The 7,716-nt window shown below is 38.5% G+C and overlaps 1 pseudogene; it reads right to left on the bottom strand.

Annotated features, from left to right (window-relative positions):
* Positions 1-2,883: 2,883 nt before the first annotated feature.
* On the bottom strand, positions 2,884-6,790 carry LOC101992501 (annotated as a pseudogene).
* Positions 6,791-7,716: the final 926 nt, after the last annotated feature.

Genomic DNA, 7,716 nt, shown 5'->3' with positions numbered 1-7,716 from the left:
CTTGGAATTTATCCTGAGGGAGACAAACACTTTTGTGAGTGTTCCTCTGGGAGATGCTCAGGTCTCAAGGTAACGACTGAAGGTTAATCTTCACACTTCACAGAAACTGGAACGGTCCCAAAAAAGGAAAGAGAAAAGCAACCTTCTAATTAGTCCCTACAGTCCATCCTTTCCACCCTCTTCACGTAAGGCCTGTTTTCAGCAAAAACTGTTTTACTAGACTCTAGCCAATGAGGCTTTGCCCCAGAGTCTAAACAATCCCCAATCTGCATCCAAGTCCAGTGTATCCTTCACAGCAAGGAGAGGGGATCCTCAACATCAGCTATCTCTTGGGTGAAGAAGTATGGAAAACTAAGAAGCACTTGAGAACTTTGCTGTTCAGGTACATGGGCTCTCCAAAAACACCCAGACCTACTCCAAAGACTGCAAGATGTTTTGCTTGCCTCATATGTAACCACAACAATCAGCCTCATCTGCAACAGAGACCATGGCTGAAAGTACCGAATACCTGACTCTCTGTTCAGATGCTTTTCCTAGGTAAACAGAAGTACAATGGCTGAAGAAGGCTCAACAGTAGAGTCTTTACCTGCATTCCCCAAATCCCAGGTTCTGTTCTAGGGAGGGAAAGTTTGCACCTCAGCCAACAGCAGACATAGAACTTGCAGTCCAATCAGCAGAGAAGTTGGAAGTGGAGGCCTGTTCACTTCCATTTATTAAATGCTATCAATCAACAAAACATATCAAGGCATACTAGGATGGTGAAAACACAGATTGCTAATAGTGCAAACTTCAGAAACACACTGCAGACAAGGCAGAGATCTTAGTGTTATCACACAGGAACTGTAAAGCAGCAATTCGTGTATGAAGAGCTTGAACAGAATCACATTGCTGAAAGAGAGAATGCAGGTGGCCAACTGGCGTCCATGTAGTGTAAGGCTACAGCTAGCAAGACAGCAGGGAGTAGACAGAAAAAGGCAAATAGATCCACAGAGAACAAACAGCCTAAACAATCCAGACTAACCCTGACAACTATGGCCAACTGAGCTTCCTCAACAAAATCGAAGCAACTCCAGAGCCAAAGGGTGGTGTTTCCAGAAAAGACATGGGAACATGCACAAAATATGTCTAATAATAGTTTTGTGAGTTTCACAAATGTTAACTCAAAAGAGATCATGGACCTAAATATAAAACATAAAACACTATAAATTTTTCCAGATAAGGCAGAGAAAAACCTAACTGATTGTTCTAAATTGGTGATGGCTCTTTAGCTAGGATAAGCAAAGCACAATCTATGAAGGGAAAAGTTAGGTTCAACCTCATTGAAATTATCCATCAACCATACTTATATGTATTTAGCCCAATGTGTTGAAATTTTAATCCACACAAAACTCATACATGAATATTTATAGCAGCTCCATTCATAATTTGGAATTAAGTATAAACAAACAATTTCCTTCAGCAAGTGAGTAGGCCAGCATCTTACAGTGGCAGATTATCCAGTAATACAAGAAATGAGCTTTCAAGACACACACAGACAAGGGGACACATAAGAATGATTATTGTTGTCTCTTATTTATTTTGGAGATTTAAGACACATTCTCCATGATAGACCAGGCTGGTCTTCAATTTATTATCAAGTTGGATTTGAACTCACAGTGATGACCCTGTCTAAACGTTTGGAGTGATTGAATTACTAGCATTTGCCATATCATCTCTTCCTTTTCTTTTTTCAAATAAATATTTTATCTTTTTTATATTTACAATGATTACATTCATCTGGCAACACAAACACATTTTCAGTTGTAATATGGTAACTATTCCTGTGATAAATATGCTTTTGCTTTTTAATCCTAAGAACATCACAGAGTTATGGCAGAGTCCTAAGCATAGCCTAGCAGTTACCATGTTTGTTTGCTTAAGTCTTCACTCTAAATGCTGTTATTTCTAGTACAGTTAAGCAGGTCTTTCAAATGTTCAAACACTGGAATCTTAGACTTGCAAACAAGAAGCTAGGCCTATAAAGGACGTTTTAAGTTAACAACTTACAAACCCCAGGGGTAGCAAAAGCCTAGGAACACACAGTTGTGAACATTAACAACCATTACAACTGTTTCTGAAGACTGTTCCTGCTATTCTTCTGAATGATATTTCAAAGCAGTATGGTTCAAAGTAAGAGTGTTTAACAAAGAAATTGGAATACTCACAATTTCAACACAAATTTCTGCTGTGGGACAATGGTCTGTACCCTGTCACTTGTATTTTAAATAAATGCTGATTGGCCAGTAGCCAGGCAAAAAGTATAGATGGGGCGACCCAACAGGAAGAAGAGGTGGGGCAACAAGAATTCAGGCAAGAGGGAAGTTTCAGTCAGAAATCGTCACACAGACAGACAGAAGAAGCCAGACACAGAGCAAGAAAGATGTGACTGCCTCGCCAAAAAAGGTACCAAGCCACATGGCTAACACAGATAAGAATTGTGGGCTAGTATAAGTTATAAGAATTAATAAGAAGCCTGAAATACTAGACCAATCAGTTTATAATTAATGTAGACCTCTGTGATATTTCTTTGGGACTTAAGGACTGCAAGAACCAGGTAGGACAGAAACCTCAGTAAACAAATTCCTGTTTCAATGATTTAGTTAACTTTTTTACTTGGAAAGAAAATTGCAATGGAACACTATACACCATGTTTCACTAGCTCTGTTAGTATTCACAACCACAGCAACTACAGCTCAAGATCAAGATCAGCAATGCTGCCAAGGGCCAGTTTATGCACAAATTAAATTCTTTACACCAGGTAAATGGCTGTCCACAACCACTGGTCAGTGTACATATGAATTAAAATTTCTGGATTTGAGGAGAAACAAATGCTGATCTAATCATCTACTCTGCTGCTTTTCTCCCAGACAATGCTCGTGCTGGTTTGTCAGTTTGCTTGTGGTGCAGGGGTCTGCTGACTCTGCCACCAGAAGAGGTTGTTGCTATGCCACTTTCTGCTTTAACATAGTCCAGTCAAATATTTCAGGGTCTTGAGAAGATGCTGAACATTGTCTCATGTGCATGCGAACTGGAGCTTCCTCAAATCACAGCCCATGAGAGTAAATTCTTCAGGGAACCCCTTACATAAAACTTCAACACTAGAGGACCTTTCACTATGCTTTTCATATTTTTGTTTCTTTGTTGCAGACTTCAGCCTTTGACTGGCAGACTGATTCTATTAAAACTGCATCAAGACATATCCTAAAGATTCCATATCATCTTGCTGACTGCTCAAGACTAAAATGTATACTGAAGCTAATATCTTGGGCAGTGCCAGGGAGGTTTATATCTTGTCTGTATGGGAACTCTAGTCTTGGACTGTTGTTTCCATACTTTTGGGTCAAACCAAAATCAATAACATAGTGATACCCAATACCTATTGGGAAATTATCTGGTTTAATGCCTCTGTGTATAAGAATATTTCAATGCACATAATCAGTTCTACTGACCATCTGTTCAGCTAACAAAAATAATCCTCTTTGTGAAAACTTCTTAAGCAGAAACTGAAGAGATCTGCCCAGCGTGGCCTGAGAAATCCATGACTGGCACATTATATAATTTCTTTTGCCCACACCACTGTATATGAGGGTTGCTAATGCCACTGTGAAGAGTCATATACAGCTCGTTCTCATACAGTAGCTGGGGATGCCTGACCTTCTGGAATTTTAGCTTCACTGCCACTTCCTTAAATAACAGATAAAAAGAGATTTTTTTTTTAACAAACTGAGAAACCTGAGTTTACTCTACCTTTCTGCCCAGTTTTTTCTTTTCCGAAAAATAGCAGAGTAGACTGCTAAGCCAGAAAAACTGACTGGCTTTCAAAAACCATTTTTTCATATACTATATTCTGTTCATGTTCTTTCCTCTAACTCATCCCAGGTCCCCTCACCCACCTAACTCCATGCTCTCCATGAAACAGGCAGGTAAAAAGAGTACAAACACCCCTACACACACACACACAACCCATAAAAGCACAAAATGGGAACATACATGTCACCTCACTCACCACACCATCACTTGACTCCTTCTGGAATCCAGTACCCTAAGAAGAGCTGCCGGAAGTGAGTTTAAGGAAGACCTCAGAGTGGACTGCTCACTTGGCAAAATTTAAACTTCTAACATGTGAAACACTAACATTCTGCACATCATCTCCATGCTCCAGTGACTACAATTCTTTCTTATTGAAAATGTGAAGCTGCTGCATTTCTCAAATACAGTTTTATTGTCAACTTGTTCAATATGCATGTAGCTATATTGCCAGTAGCTGTGTGTTTAAGGGAATTTGCAGTATCAGATGGCCAGATCAAATTTTTGTCAGCATTACTGTTTAAAGAAAATAATGAACTCATGAACAAATAACAAAGAGATGGACCATTCGAAAGAGCTTGTGCTGTAAAGTGCCGGGATAAATTCGTTCTGAAGGCTGGCACACTGCCTGTTGTTGAAGATTTTTATCGCATTTTCAATCCAGCACTTCCAATTACAACAATCACTAGAGGAGATTTCAGAAAGGGTTTCTATTAAATTTTCCCACTTTACTGATACATTATCCCTTTCAACGATCTCTGTTGAGTACTAAACTTTACCATTCCTGGTTATTGCTGAACAGATAATTTGAAAAACATGGCAAATATCCTTTTACCTGTAATTAGTTTTGCCTATTAGATTTACCTATGCATCAAATGAACAGTCTCAAAATGAGATCTTTTTTTTCTCATTTTTTCAAACTTCTTGGCACCATTAAATAATGAAGTGATGCTAATTTGCGGTAAAAAAAAATGGAATAAGAAAGATTATGAAAACGTGTCAGGAACCAAAGGAGCTATTAGTATAGAAAGGTAGTAGTGAATACTTGTGATGCTCTAACTGTAGCCGATAATACAAGAAAAATCTATCCCGTATACCCATTTCGCAAATACTTGCTACTTGCAGACTCCTCTATGTTCAAACACAGATAAAAACTCAGCATGACTTTTAGCGGGATCTATTATGTACTAGTATGATGACTGGCATATAAAATAACACAAATGTCAAAGAATAAAATTATGACTGAGTTAACAATCTGATTGGCCTTATTTTTATTCCAGAATCAGGCTATATATTCACAAACAGAATAAATAAATATTTCAATAACTTGAATAGAACCAAAAAGAAGGTTGAAGCAAAAAATTGTTATTTTCCTCACGTTCCCAGACAAGGAAAACAGAGCAATAGAAAAGCAACTGAGTGATCAGCATCGGGTTGCTGGGTTTTCTCTGTGTGGGCGAGGAAGGAGACAGGGGAACTTTCCTATCATGTCAGGTGGGAAACTGGGAGCTTTTCCTCTGACCTAATTTCTTAGAAGACTAAGTAAGACATTTAGTTCCAGTTTCATGGGGAACTTTTTTATGAGTGACCCCATTTTAGGTTTAGCCTGGTCTGAAATTCACCCCACAATGAGAGCCTCTTTCAATTTTTATTTAGCAAAGTTATTGTCTTGCCAAATGAAGACTCCACTGTCCACTGTCTTCAGGGGTCTTGCATAAGGAACATATACCTATTTAACAGCTGCTAAGTGTTAATTTAGAGACATCAAGAACATGGCCTCCTACTCGTTTAAAAAGAAATTTACCTGCGGCCATTTAATTCTCACTTTGGATATCACAGGATTTTTGCTTTCTATAATTCTTTTACCAGAAATACTTGAAAGGAAGAAAATGGAAGAATAAGAATTTCAAAAGGATCAAAACTATATAAAACACAAAGAACACAATCTACTAAAGTCTACTCATCTTAATATAAAGATTGATCACGGGAAATCAGAGAACTGGGTTCTGCTACCTAGTGCCTTGCTCTGCTCTAACCTGTGAGGACTCCTAGGTCCAGACAGAAGGATCACAGGGAGGGCATAACTAGAAAGCTTGGAAACAGAGTGTGAGAAAAGAGTTCATTTCTGCTATTGTACTTGGATTGTGCTTGGAGCCTGGCCTTTCCTCATTCCTGAGAAATGTCTTCTCAGAGCTGGAGAGATGGCTCAGAATTTAAGAGGAGTTGTTCTCCTGGAAAACCTGGGTTGAGGTGCCAGAATGCACAGGTTGTCTGACAACTATCTGTAAGTCAGTTTCAGGGGATTTAATGCCCTCTTCTGACTTCCTTGGTTACTGGGTAGACACATCACACACACACACACACACACACACACACACACACACACACACACCACTTATACATATCTTTGCCAATTTGAAACAATCTTTTCATGTCTCCCTGAGATTGCTGTAGCAAACAGATTAATTGGTGAATAAAAGAGAACAATAAAAACTGCATAAGTACATCCTTGTAAATATCACGAGTCTGGTTTCTGTTTCGGCTCTCAGCCCGTCTTTATCACTGCAGTGTTTTGAGGTTCTGATAATTTGCTCAGTGATTTCTCAGAGCACAGCCTGCCTCCTGAAACAGCAGGGAGTCAACACTGCCTCTATTTTTAACCTTTCTGTCTTGAACTGACTTTTCCTATATTTCAGATCAAAAGCAAATACTCAGGGCTTAGGCATCACCAGGCCCTTTTCCTTCAGCCACCCTCTTACAACTAACCCTCATTTCCACCCCTGTTTTCCTCAGCTTGCCTCCTTCGGTAACTCTCCACCGCTGCTTTTAAGGCAAGACTTTCCCTGCAGACAAATGCCAAACCTTCGATATCAGACCATGTTCCCAAAGTACACATTATTTTAAAATTGACACAGTCCCTCACCTTTACAATGGAATCTTTCATCTCATTTGCGTTTCTGAATGCCTCACATGGAAATGGACAAATAGGAAATCCCTTGTGACTGATCCTCTCTCAAGGTAATTCCTCCCTAAAGCCATTTCATTTCCTGCAGGCATATCCAGGTAAATGTGGACTAATTTAGTTAACCAGGCAGAATCAAATTAGGTTGCTTTTTCTAATTAATAAAACTCTTAAATATCTTTGTTAATATATTATTAAGTGAAGGAATTTGCAATTCAACTTATATTCAAAAATACTCTCAAAATCCCTCTGCTATTTTTATTCCCAGAAATTGCCAATGAGATAAAGCTTTTCTCATTTTTTTTTTGTTTTTTAATTTATCACTATTACTTTATTCTTCTCAGGTGTAAAATATGGGCTTGCTAACGAGACAGCTTCTGACTATCCATGTGCTGGTGTGTATGGCTGTGTCTCTATGTGCTCATGCAGGTGTGTGTGTGTGCGCGCGCAGGCATGCGCATGTAACTATGTATGTGCTATTTGGGAAGGACATAAAATATAATTCTACAATAGCCTTAAGCTATCCTTTTTATTTGGCTGAATTCCAAACATGTGGATTGACCTACAAAAATGTTTAAAGTGTAGATAGTAAGTAGTTTATTTAGAAGTGATTCTGTTGAAGGGAGAATTTCTCCATAATCCTAGCCTAGCTGCAATTCATTCTGGCTTTTAGCTCCTGATTATGAATTTTAAAATTATAAATATGTTAAAAATATTCTCAGAAGTGTTTCGGGGTGCTACCTTTAATGACTCCAATAAATCTGAAAATTCTTTTAAAAACACACATGAACAGCCTAGCACTAAAACTTTTAATGATCTCAGTAAACAATTGTCACTTCAATTAATATCATTAAAAGCGGTTGAACAAAACAAATTTAAGCCTCATAATGCCTTTGCACACATTTGAC

The sequence above is a fragment of the Microtus ochrogaster genome, chromosome 16 (assembly GCF_000317375.1).
Source record: "Microtus ochrogaster isolate Prairie Vole_2 chromosome 16, MicOch1.0, whole genome shotgun sequence".
Lineage (NCBI taxonomy): Eukaryota > Metazoa > Chordata > Mammalia > Rodentia > Cricetidae > Microtus > Microtus ochrogaster.
The sequence above is the reverse complement of the archived record's forward strand: the minus strand, read 5'-3'. Positions and strand labels throughout refer to the sequence as shown.